The following is a 14,229-nucleotide window of genomic DNA, read 5'->3' as shown; positions in this document are numbered from 1 at the left end:
AGGGTAAACTACTTAATGTCTTCTATTTGTCTATTTAGTGGGACACTGTATTTATGATAATTATGTAGTTGATTTGTATTTCTAGCTTATTCCACCTGTATGCTAAGAGTTTGGTTTTACTTGTAATATATACTATGTTTGGTTCTTATGCATATCTATCTAAGCTATGTGCAGTATTGTATATATTTGTCAATTCAGTACAATTTGAATTCTGTTTATTTTTTTTTCTAAATCTCTTTGAGAAATATGAACAAAACAATCTAGAATTGCCAAATTCTTTACTAATAATGCAATGACATACATGTGGACAGTGATGAAGTTCTCGAGCACTAAGTATGGGCAATAGATATATATAAAATATATATAAAAACAATAAGTACCCCCCAAAAGGTATTAATTAAACAATTTCTTTCTGCACAGATGCTGCTTGCTGCATACAATTACCCTTCTCTTTGATTGAAATATTGGTAATTGGTATTCTTTTCTTTTGTTTGACAGCGGTGCAATTTCCTTTCTGAAGAAAGCTGATTACTGGTAAAATTTTTATATGACTATAAAACTGCCTTGAAATTCAAAATAATGACGGGTACTGTTGTAGGTACTTCATAAGTTCCCGTGGGTGATTATTGCAGGTAATTCATTTTATTATTTTTTCCTTGGGGTGGTTTTCATGAAATAAATAGTCGAGTGATTTTCACAGACGGTTGATGAAACCTGAAGAATCCTGGAATCTGATTGCACTGCAAAAACTCTGGTGTTGATTTAACACTAGCCCAGAATCTATATGTGTCCACACCAGAGAAATGTTAAACAACATCAGTTTCGTTTTGGTCTAACACCAGATAGGTGTTTGTACAATACCAATTAGAATTAAAACAGCATCGGTTTGATTTCAAACTGGTGCTGTTTCAATACTTCTCTGGTGTGGACATATATAGATTTCTGGCTGGTGTTAAATCAACACCGGAGTTTTTGCTGTGTGGCTGAAAGCAAGCTAGTCAAGAGAAAATCACTGGCTATTTATTCCATGAAATCTTCCCCCCATGATGTCTATTTCATTAATGTTGTAAATGTAATGTAATTCTATATGTAAGTGATCATTAAAGTATATATTGTTAGATTATATTCTATTCTTTCTGATTCAATTCAATTTATTTATCATGTTTATTTTTTCTTACAATCTTTTTACATTTACAATGATAGTTCAATAGACATATTTACAAAATACAATATATAAATCATTTCTTTAATACAATAATGCTATGAAATCGAAAGAGGAGACCAACTAAAAAGCATTGATTGAACATCTTTTTGTGATGCTTTCACTAACGATGCCTTACACGAGATGGGGGAGGTTGTGAGGGTGTGTTTGTGTGTGTGTGTGTCTGGGAGGGAGGGAGGGGTGATTGTACAGGCCATCTCCATCTCTGAAATGGGGGGGGGGGATGGCGGGTAATAATAATACCAACATAAAAAAGCGCATATCACTGCCAAATGCGTCCCGTGTATTTACCCTGGCTTTAGCCACGCAGCCTTTTACAGCGCGGTGGCATTTCAAGGAATAAATTCCTGCCAGGTACCCATTTACCTCACCTGGGTCGAGTGCAGTACAATATGGATCCATTTCTTGCCGAAGGAAATTACGCCATGACTGGGATTCGAACCCACGACCCTGTGTTTCAAAGGGTGGGCTGTATCATCCCTCGGATTTTCGTCAGTAGTAAAATAATACAAACTGCCATACATTCACTCCAATATATCCCATTTCATATAATATGTTGAATCAAGATTATGTTACATTTTTTGAATTTTCAAATTATGTTATTGATCTTTTGCATGGCCCTTTGAAAATAGGCTATGAGCTGAATAGAGCTTTTATCAACACAAGGGCGGAAATCTCTCGCCAAAGAGAGGGGGGTCGGGGTGGGAAATTTGACAAGCAATAAGGTTATCACCCCAAGTCATCTCGTTCAAAATGCATGTTTTATTTCGATTTTGAATGATGTATTTCTTTTCATCTTAAAAGACCAAAAATAGTAGGGGGACTTTTGATAATGTGTTCCCCTACTATTTTTGGTCCCCCCCCCCTGGGATTTCCGACCATGTGTCAACAACAAATAAATGAATCAAAATAATCAAAGAAGAATTAAATATATAATAATTCGGATTAAAAATAAAAAACGCTAAACATTTTTAAATTTTTGGGACTTTGGGAAATTATTCCAAACACTCTCCCTCCCTGTCTTTCTCTTTCTTTCTTTCTTTCTTTCTTTATTTCTTTCTTTCCTTTCTTTCTTTCTTTTTTTTCTTTCTTCCTTCCTTCCTCCCTTCCTTCCTTCCTTTCTTTCTCTCTGTCACCCTGTATCTCCCGGTCTCTCTCTCTCTTTTCAATATCTCCCTCTCATTCTCACCACCTCTTTGTTGTTGTTTCCCTCCATCTTTCATCTTTCGCATGGCGCACCCCCAGATATTAAAATAACACTTTCAAATAATGACATAAAGAAACTAAGGCTCATTTTACTTTCTATTTCCTTTTATTTTTATATCATTCTCGGTCTCAGAAGGAAATGAATTAATGAGTCAAATGAAAAAAAAACAATGACTAAATTGAGATAGAAGTTCCTATATCAGGCAAATGAGACAACCAAATTATGTTTTTGTAAATTTGTCATTACAACAATTTTTGTGAAACGGGTCCTATTAATAGGGGATAAAGGTTGATTGGAGCCATTATTTCTGCCTTCATAATTCTTCATGCTCATATCATTTTCCAAATATCTTGAAAATATAACGTATGGTAATACTTTTTCTTCACATATCTCCGAAGATTTCAATTAAGCTCTTTTTGTTTTAATAGTCGGAAACCAATTGTTTAGTGAAGACCGGAAGTGAAGACTACTCGGTTTTAGAACATCAAACGACGTATCAATTTGTAGAGACAGGAGGGGGGGGGGGGACGTGGGAGAGAGCGAAAGAGGAGAATGATCTAAAGTTGTCTTTAGGCGACAGTGGGAATTTCCCGGAGAATTCCATCTTCTTGCTTTTCGTAACGCTTTTCACCCCAGCACTCGAGTATGTTTTCGCTGCTCCCAGGATTGAAGTATTCCGGAGTGCATTGTCCACAGTTCAACATCCTGCATATGGCGGCTTTATGTGCCCCAGTGTCACATACGTTACTCTGGCACATATCTACACATTCCTGCTTGGGGTCGTCATCTGGACAGCTATCTATTGTGACCGGAGCCGGAGTAGAAATAGAAACAATGGCATCATTTGGACTCACTTTGCTTAGAGTTTAACTCTATACCCAAGGAATCTCTGAAAGCCTATATACTCAGATGTGCTCAGCAAAATCACTGACAGATCTGAGTGCCGGGAGAGGGGGGGGGGGGGCGACGCAAAACCGGCACGTGCTTCTGTTACACCCACAAATGTAATAATCGCCCACAAATGTAATAACGCCCACAAATGTAATAACACTTTACCCACAAATGTAATAATTTTTGATCGCCCACAAATGTAATAACACTTTACCCACAAATGTAATAACGCCCACAAATGTAATAACACTTTACCCACAAATGTAATAATTTCTGATCGCCCACAAATGTAATAACACTTTACCCACAAATGTAATAACGCCCACAAATGTAATAACACTTTACCCACAAATGTAATAACGCCCACAAATGTAATAACACTTTACCCACAAATGTAATAACGCCCACAAATGTAATAACACTTTACCCACAAATGTAATAACGCCCACAAATGTAATAACACTTTACCCACAAATGTAATAATTTTTGATCGCCCACAAATGTAATAACACTTTACCCACAAATGTAATAACGCCCACAAATGTAATAACACTTTACCCACAAATGTAATAATGCACTTTACCCACAAATGTAATAATGACTTTACCTACAAATGTAACAAATTTGAAGTGATTTTTGGCGAATTCGTTCTAAACTAATATCCTATAGTAATGCGTTCATACAGCACAAAAGTTCAAAGTCTTTTTTCCAGACCCAGTTAATGAAATATTACAGTACAAGTCCAAGTCTTTTTCCAGACTCGGTTTTTCAAAATTATAATATACGTCCAAAGTCTTTTTACCAGACCCGGTTGTTTCAAAATTATAATATACGTCCAAAGTCTTTTTTCCAGACCCGGCTAATTCAAAAATTATAATGCAAGTCCAATTTTTTTTTTCAGACCCGGTCATTTCAAAAGTTATAATATACGTCGGTGAGGGGTAAAGATAACACTCTGAGCCCAAGCATTTTAAGTGGGTTTAATTTTGAAGATTGGTCTCAGCTTTCATTTTTTTTCAATATTTCTTTATCTTTTAAATAACCGGGTCCAGACGAAAGACTAAGCATAATACTCGTGTTATTCCACAAGAATAAGAATATGAGTCTTTTGTTTTTAGGATTGTTTAAATCACCGGGTCTGGAATAAAGACGACGCTCTAAACATGTGCTTTTCTACATGCATGGTCTTAATTTGGAGGATTGTTGGTTCTTAGATTCGTTGTTGGGGGTTGAGTTTTATTGATTTTTTATTCCTGAAATAATTGTGTCTGGAGGAAAGTCGATCTTCGACAATCGGTCTTCATGTTGTTCCACAGTAATTAGATTATTGGGTATTCGTTTTAGAATATTTGTAAAAACTATTTTATTTTTCAAATAGTAACCAAGTCTGGAGAAAGGATGTCTGCTTTACCCACGCGTTATTACAATGTTTTGTAGGGGTAGTAGTATTATTTTTAAAAAGACATATTTTTACTGGGTGAAACTTTGGAAATTTGGTCTTAGATTCGAAGTTTTTCAGTTACTTTTTTTTTATAGCCGGGTCTGGAGGAAAGAATACGTTTTAAAACTCGTGTTATTCCACGAGAATAAGAATATAAGGTCTTATGTTAGAAGATTTTTTTCGTAACTGTTTTAGGTCTGGAATAAAGACAACACTCTAAACCTCTTTTAAAACAGGTTCTTAGGTTGAAGGTTTGTTTGGTCTTAGACTTTGATTTTTTTTAATTCTTATTATTAGCGTTTTTTAAGAAAAAAATGGTCGGGCTGAAAGACTACGCTATATCCAGCATTAATAAGATTATGGGGTCTTTATACTGTTTTTAAACTGTTATTCATAATGTTTAAATAACAGGTAACCGGGTCTGGAGAAAAGACTACGCTTGATTCTCAATTTACTCTTAGTGCATATATTCACAATATACACCATATAAGTTGAAACAACAACAAAGACATTAATTCCACCAGTTTTAATTAACTTGGTCTGGAGAAAAGACTAAGCTCGATTCCCATTTTTTTCCACAGGAATATCATTATTTTTGAAATAACTGGGTCAGGAAAAAGACTTTGGACTTATTAAAATTCTTGAAACAACCGGGTCTGGAAAAAAGACTTTGGACTTATATCACAATTTTTTAAACAACCGGGTCTGAAAAAAAAGACTTTGGACTTTTATTATATTTTTTTAAACAACCGGGTCTGGAAAAAAGACTTTGGACGTATATTATAATTTTTTAAACAACCGGGTCTGGAAGAAAGACTTTGGACTTGTACTTTGATGTTTTATTAACCCGGTCTGAAAAAAAGACTTTGCACTTTTGTGCTATATGAACGCATTACTATAGGATTTTAGTTTAGAACGGATTCGCCAAAAATCCCTTCAAATTTATTACATTTGTGGGTAAAGTCATTATTACATTTGTGGGCGTTATTACATTTGTGGGTGCAACAGCCCCCCCCCCCCTCTTGGGAAGCACAAGTGAAAAAATTTATGTAAAAATGCCGTTAAACAGAAAAGTGCCACTTAGACTCATGTCAAAGAAAATGTCTGAAAATTCATGAAACGCTCCCCGGGAAAGAAATATACATTTACAAAAACAAGCAAACACATAAACATGGCAAACAACGAATAAAAACAAAAAGTATAAATGATTTGATAAGTAAATAAAAATATGATCTTGATAAGATAAATTGGATTATTGTAATGCAAGGCAATATCAAATTAATGAATCGAGGAAAAGAACTTCATGATGCTCAGTAATACATGTATATATATATAAACAGTTCTCTATTGCCATCTAGACAGTGATTGAAGATTGGAGTAATATTCTGGATAATGGTAATAATGTGGACTGCATTTACCTCGACTACCAAAAGGCTTTCGACAGTGTTCCGCATGAAAGACTGCTGAAGAAATTGCATGCTTATGGTATCCAAGGGAAGATTCTGCTTTGGATTAAAGCATTTATATCTAATAGGAGCCAGAGAGTAAATGTCAATGGATCATTTTCACATCATGTACCTGTTACCAGCGGAATTCCTCAAGGGAGTGTGCTCGGCCCCGTTCTCTTCATTATTTACATTAATGATCTCCCCGAGGTTATATCTGGTAACTCATCGACAGTCAAAATGTTTGCAGATGATACCAAACTCTACTCTTCTGTTAACAATAACAATGATGGTGAGGTGTTGCAGCAAGACTTGGACAGTCTTTCAAATTGGTCCAATACATGGCAACTCCCCTTTAATACGTCAAAATATAAAGTGATGCACCTAGGTAGAAAAAAGTTCAGACAGGATTTATAAAGTGCAGAAAGATGGTATGATTTCCGACATTGCATCAGTATCGGAGGAGAAGGACTTGGGAGTTACTTTCGATGATCAAGTTTAAACAGCAAGTCGGAAGAGTTGTCGCTGCAGCAAACAGGAAACTTGGAATGATCAGACGTACCTTTTCATCTTTTGATCAAGAAGGATTCCTACTTCTGTACAAGACACTAATAAGGCCTGTCTTAGAATATTCCTCATGTGTATATGGCATCGTATCTACAAAAAAGATATTGAGAAGCTTGAAAAGGTGCAACGAAGAGCAACTAAACTTCTGACTTCATTTGATTAAGGGACCTCAGCTACCCTGCACGCCTCCAAAGCCCGAAACTGCCTACACTTGCCTATAGGAGACACCGATCAGACATGTTGCAGATCTTCAAATTATCGACTGGTATTGACGACTTCTGTGCAGACCAATTTTTTACACTGTCTAGATCAGAGAGAACACGTGGACACAAATTTAAAATTCAGAAGAATCGGGTTCGTTCAAAGCTGAGACAAGGTAGGCCTACTCTCTCAGAGAGTTGTCACACAATGGTACAATCTACCAGATGAAGTTGTGAACAGTCAAACTGTCAACATGTTCAAATCACGTTTGGAAAAGGTGTGGAAAGGTCCCTGAACATGTACAATCCAGATGAAAAATTTCTTTGTCCATGCTCTACCCATGCCACTCAACGCCAAATAAGTTTTAAGTACCAACATTTGGATACAGAGGGGCAAATAAGTTTTGTATAACTTTATGCCTACTTCCAAGGTAAATCCAAGGTAAATCTAATTTACTCAAATCATTAGACATTGAGACTTGAAAATGAGACATTCTAGCAATAGCCTTTTTGTCTCATTAAAGTGATTCAGATGCGTATCAGATAAACAATGCCATTGTAATGCGTGAATTGAAATCATTTTTAGCGACCTGAGAAAAAAAAAGGACTGCTCGAATAAAATCCATGGGCCGGATACGTAGTTCACACAGTGCACGCTGTTTAAACGCGTCAATCTAACAAAAAGTTGTATAAACTTTTCCACGATTGTTTTCATTTTTTTTTAATCCTTTAAACTTTTTCAACATCTTGTCAAGAAAAATTAAATAACTTGTTTCAAAATTCATCACAATTTCTGTCAAACAACGTCTTTATCCCGGGGGGGGGGCACTTTACATTGACGAGTGGATACCATGCGCAACCAAAAATAAAACACACGAAAAAGGGTATCTTTTCAAGATAGGGCATGTTACGTACGTAGTAAGGGTGTCAAAAACACTAAAATAATGAAAAGGGGTATCTATTTCGCTATGAAAGCAACGTGTTAAGGGTCAAATTAACGAGGGTATAAAAAAAAACAATTTTATACAGGATGTACTTTTTGCCCCAGGAGTCAACACTCCGTGTTTAGAGTATGATTTGCGCCAATTGGGCTGTAGGCCTACTAAACCAAATGATGCGGGTAAAACCGACGACCGACGTCCGTGACATATCGCTGCATATAGGGTTCAATTCAGGGAATACTTGCCAATAGTAACATTTTGTTTCAAACATTTGTTTAAGCTCAGCTTCTTACCAGCACCTATCTCACCCAAAGTATAGACTGTGCAAGATCTCCAGACTAGTTTTCGACCCGAGTTGTCCTGCTTGCCATGCACCTGCGGAAACTGTCTTTCACTTTGTTAGTGAATGCATAGGCCTAACCTATACCCATCAGGAATAATCTTCTGAAATATTTTCCAGAGGATGCCATTAAAGTGCTCTCAACACTGTAAAAACTGTGGTGTTAAAACTGACACCAGTAGGTGTTAATAGATAGAGGACCACACCCTGAGGTGTTAAAATAACACCCTAGAGATTGCACATAACACCAAAGAGTGTAAATGTAACAACCATAGGTGTTGTAATAACACCTATAGCGTGTAAAACTAACACCACCAATTTAACACCGGTGTAAAATAACTGGTGTGGTCCTCTATGTACACCGGTTAACACCACAGTTTTTGCTGTGAAGCTTTTCAAATAGAGACTCTTATCCTCCTTGGTGTCTCGTATCAGTTTCCTGACTTTCATCCTGTTAGTAGTGTTTGATTTACATTTCTCAAGATAGCGCCTTGTTGATCAAGATGCTCAACTAATAGCTCATTATTTTACCATGCTGTACTGCAACTAAATAATAATGATTAATAATTATACTTCATTGACACTTAACATTTACTTTGTCAGAAGTCTCTAAGCACTCTACAGTATATGCAGCATAATTACCCTGGCTTTAGCAGTGCAGCTGTTACGCGCGCTGCGTTTCAAGGAATAAATTCCTGCCAGGTACCCATTTACCTCACCTGGGTTGAGTGCAGCAAATTGTGGATCAATTTCTTGCTGAAGGAAATTACGCCATGGTTGGGATTCGAACCCACGACCCTCTGTTTCAGAGTCCGTAGACTAATCCACTGGGCCACAACGTAAATATATAGGCTTGCAGTTCTCCGGTCGTTAACGGAGGAATTCAGCACAGAAGAAGAAAAAGAAGAAGATAAGAAAAAGAATAATAAAAAGAAGAAGATAAGAAGAAGAAAAAGAAGAAGATAAGAAGAAAACGAAGAAGAAGAAGAAGGTAGGTTTAATTCACACCCCAATATAGGGGTGCATTTTTAGAATATGGAAAATGCGTGTTAGAGTGCCCTTTGAGATCTTACGGTCTCGCATGGTATACTCGTGAATGGATCGAAGCAAAGGCGGCGGATGAAGGGGAATGGGAGGTGTGGACAGATCCCCCCCCCCTCAAAAAAAAGTTGAGGTGGGGGACGATCCCCCCTGTTACACCCACAAATGTAATAATCGCCCACAAATGTAATAACGCCCACAAATGTAATAATGCACTTTACCCACAAATGTAATAATGCACTTTACCCACAAATGTAATAATGACTTTACCCACAAATGTAATAAATTTGAAGGGATTTTTGGCGAATCCGTTCTAAACTAAAATCATATAGTAATGCGTTCATATAGCACAAAAGTTCAAAGTCTTTTTTCCAGACCCGGTTAATAAAATATTACAGTACAAGTCCAAAGTCTTTTTCCAGACCCGGTTTTTCGAAATTATAATATACGTCCAAAGTCTTTTTTCCAGACCCAGTTGTTTCAAAATTGTAATATACGTCCAAAGCTTTTTTTCCAAACCCGGTTGTTTCAAAATTTACAATATAAGTCCAAAGTCTTTTTCCAGACCCGGTTGTTTCAAAAATTATAATGCAAGTCCAAAGTCTTTTTTTTTCAGACCTGGTTTTTTCAAAAATTATGATAAAAGTCCAAAGTCTTTTTTCTAGACCCGGTTGTTTCAAAAATCATAATATACTTCCAAAGTCTTTTTCCAGACCCGGTTGTTTAAAAAATTATTATATAAGCCCAAACAAAGATACGATAATGATGTTCTAGTGGAATGAAAATGAGCATCGAGCTTAGTCTTTTCTCCAGACCCAGTTAATTAAAACTGGTGGAAAAGTAACAGAGACTCCAACTCTCTTATTTATGTTAAATAACATGGAAATATAGCATAGTCTTTCATCCAGACCCAGATCTTTCAAATAACAAATGAATAATAATAATAAATTAGTAATAATAAAAAAGCAAACAAAGACCCACGATCCTATTTATGCTGAATAACATGGAAATATAGCGTAGTCTTTCCTCCAGACCCAGATCTTTCAAATAAGAAATGATGAATAATAATAATAAATTAGTAACAATAAACAAAAAAGCAAACGAAGACCCAAGATCCTCTTTATGTTGTAAAACATGGAAATATAGCGTAGTCTTTTCTGCAGACCCAGTTATAAAAGTCATTTAAAACACAATAACAACAACAAAACAAAGAATGGTGTAGGCCCAACTATCCTTCAAACTAAGAACCTTCAATGAATAAAATTTTAGAGAGTTTTCTTTATTCCAGACCATTCCATTTTCAAAAACAAGATATTAAATGAAATCCTCATAACTAAGACTCAATCATATTCTTGTGCCTGTTCAACATGAATAAGATGATTGGGGGAGTAGTTCATCAACATTTATGTCCGACAAGTTGTCAGATCTGACAACTGTCCTTGGTGTTGATTGGCTAAGAAGCAGTGCTAACATGGTAAGTGTCGGATAAAACGTCAGACAACTCCTTTCCATGAAACGCTTCCCGGGCTCTAAGTTTTGATGTTGTTTTTTTATCATAAATTTCTTTGCCTGGAAGAAAAAGTGAATGTTTAATTACATAATGTATTACAGGATGTTAGGCTTGAAGAGGGTTAAATGTTTTTTTTCTGTATTTTTTCAATAAACTTGTTTTGTCAAATTAAGTATGCTGGGGTCTAAGTTTTAAGATTAATGTTTCGCTAATTTGTATTTTTAAGAGAACTTGGTGAGGGGTAAAGACAACATTCTAAGCCCAAGCATTTTAAGTGGGTTTAATTTTGAAGATTGGTCTTAGCTGTGATTTTTTTCAATATTTGTTTATCTTTTAAATAACCGGGTCCAAACGAAAGACTAAGCATAATACTCGTGTAATTTCCACAAGAATAAGAATATGAGTCTTTTGTTTTTAAGATTGTTTAAATCATATTTAAATCACCGGGTCTGGAATAAAGACAACGCTCTCAACATAAGCTTTTGTACATGCATGGACTTAGTTTGGAGGATTGTTGGTTCTTTGATTCGTTGTTGGGGGTTGAGTTTTATTGATTTTTTTATTCCTGAAATAATTGTGTCTGGAGGAAAGTCGATCTTCGACAATCGGTCTTCATGTTGTTCCACAGTAATTAGATTATTGAGTATTCGTTTAAGAATATTTGTCAAAACTATTTTATTTTTCAAAAAATAAGTCTGGAGAAAGGATGTCTGCTTTACCCACGCGTTATTACAATGTTTTGTAGGGGTAGTAGTATTATTTAAAAAACTGGGTGTGGTGTAAAGACAAATTTTTACTGGGTGAAACTTTGGAAAATTGGTCCTAGATTTGAAGTTTTTTAGTTTTTTTTTTAATAGCCGGGTCTGGAGGAAAGAGTACGTTTTAAAACTCGCGTTATTCCACAAGAATAAGAATATAAGGTCTTATGTTAGAATATTTTTTATCGTTACTGTTTTAGGTCTGGAATAAAGACAACACTCTAAACCTCTTTTTAAAACAGGTTCTTAGGTTGAAGGTTTGTTTGGTCTTAGACTTTGATTTTTTTTTAATTCTTACTATTAGCGTTTTAAAAAAAAAAAAAAAACTTGGTCGGGCTGAATGACTACGCTATATCCAGCATTGATAAGATTATTTGGTCTTTATACTGTTTTTAAACTGTTATTCATAATGTTTAAATAACAAATAACCGGGTCTGGAAAAAAGACTACGTTTGATTCTCAATTTACTCTTAGTGCATATGTTCACAATATACACCGCATAAGTTGAAACAGCAACAAAGACATTAATTCCACCAGTTTTAATTAACTGGGTCTGGAGAAAAGACTAAGCTAGATTCCCATTTTGTCCACATGAATATCATTATCGTATGTTAGTTTGGACTTATATTATAAATTTTAAAATAACTGGGTCTGGAAAAAAGACTTTGGACTTGTATTAAAATTCTTGAAACAACGGGGTCTGGAAAAAAAGACTTGGACTTATATTATAATCTTTGAAACAAACCGGTCTGGAAAAAAGACTTTGGATTTATATCACACTTTTTTAAACAACCGGGTCTGGAAAAAAAGACTTTGGACTTATATTATAATTTTTGAAACAACCGGGTCTGGAAAAAAGACTTTGGACTTATATTATAATTTTTGAAACAACCCGGTCTGGAAAAAAGACTTTGGACTTGTACTTTAATGTTTTATTAACCCGGTCTTAAAAAAAGACTTTGCACTTTTGTGCTATATGAACGCATTACTATAGGATTTTAGTTTACAACGGATGCACCAAAAATCCCTTCAAATTTATTACATTTGTGGGTAAAGTCATTATTACATTTGTGGGCGATCAAAAATTATTCCATTTGTGGGTAAAGTGTTATTACATTTGTGGGTAAAGTGTTATTACATTTGTGGGCGTTATTACATTTTTGGGTGCAACACCCCCCCCCCCCCAACTTTTAGACTGATGGCCTTTTTTTTGCTTGTCAAATTTTTTTACATGTGTCCATCACAAAAATTCAGGTAGAACCCCCCCCCCTAATTTTTTGGGCTTCCGCCACCAATTGATCGAAGTGCCCCCCTCCCCCTGGGGGTTATATAGTGAAGCGACAGTCTGTCTTACCGCAATCGATCTCCACTCCTTTATGGTACCATTCGATAAGGTTGGTATCTAAGTTCACCTTACACTCGGCACGGATATGATTCCGACAAATTTGCAATCTGCACGGATCAAAGTCCTCCTCTGCTGCAAAATAATAACATACGATAAGCTTTATTGTTGCTTTTGTTGTTGATTATTATTATAATCATTATTGTTATTATTATTAGTAGTAGTAGTAGTAGTAGTAGTAGTAGTAGTAGTAGTAGTAGTAGTAGTAGTAGTAGTAGTAGTAGTAGTAGTAGTAGTAGTAGTAGTAGTAGAAGTAGTAGTAGTAGTTATAGTAAATATAGGGTATTTATATTGCGCACATATCCACCTTGTTAGGTGCTCAAGTCGCTCCTATATTACCCGGCTAAGCTAGGCGTTCATAGCGCACACAGCTTTTTAAGGAATTTCTTCCTACCGGTACCCATTTACCTCACCTGGGTAGAGTGCAGCACACTGTGGATCAGTTTCTTCACCCCCCCCCCCCGGAATATATATGACCGCCTTATAGTGTTAAACAATATTAATACCAGTTTCCTTTTTGGTCTAACACCAGATAGGTGTTAAGCACCAATTAGTATTTAAAAAAAGCATCGGTTTGATTCCAAACTGGTGTTGTTTCAATACTTCTCTGGGGTTGACATTCCGGGCTGGTGTTAAATCAAAATCGGAGTTTTTGCAAAGTCCAAAATACAGTCTATATATTGTATATGTTGGAGTCCTGAAAGCCGGGCTTTATAATTTTGAGCAACCCTTTGAACTAAAGCTAATTTTAAAAACGTCTATGCATGGGGATGTAATATCACGAGAATCAAGGATTGGAAGAACATATCTGATGGACCAAGATAATCTAGGTATTCAACCTTCGTTAAAGAATTCAACAAAAGATGAAAAGAAAGATGAAAATCCGTAATTTATTGTTCGAAATAGACATGAAATGAAATACTCCGAAAATTTGCTTTGCCCAATTGATCGTGGGCCAGGCAGCAACTGTGCAGCGCCAGATCGACGAGGCTCTATCCCTTTAAAAATATAATATAGACACGATAGAAATATAATTTTACAGAACATTGTTTCAGAAATAACTTGGTGTTTTCTGTATTATGAAAATACACTCCCCCATGCACAAAAAAAATGTCAAACAGATTATTAATGTTCACGTAGGAGGAGCCGTGGTGTAGTGGTTCTGACTCTCGCCTTGTAAACAGAGGGTCGTGCGTTCGAATCCCACCGCGGTCTGGCGTCCTTTGGCAAGGCGTTAATCCACACTTTGCCACTCTCGACCCAG

Source organism: Lytechinus variegatus, chromosome 6, assembly GCF_018143015.1.
Source record: "Lytechinus variegatus isolate NC3 chromosome 6, Lvar_3.0, whole genome shotgun sequence".
Classification (NCBI taxonomy): Eukaryota; Metazoa; Echinodermata; class Echinoidea; order Temnopleuroida; family Toxopneustidae; genus Lytechinus; species Lytechinus variegatus.
This window is presented reverse-complemented; position numbering follows the sequence as displayed.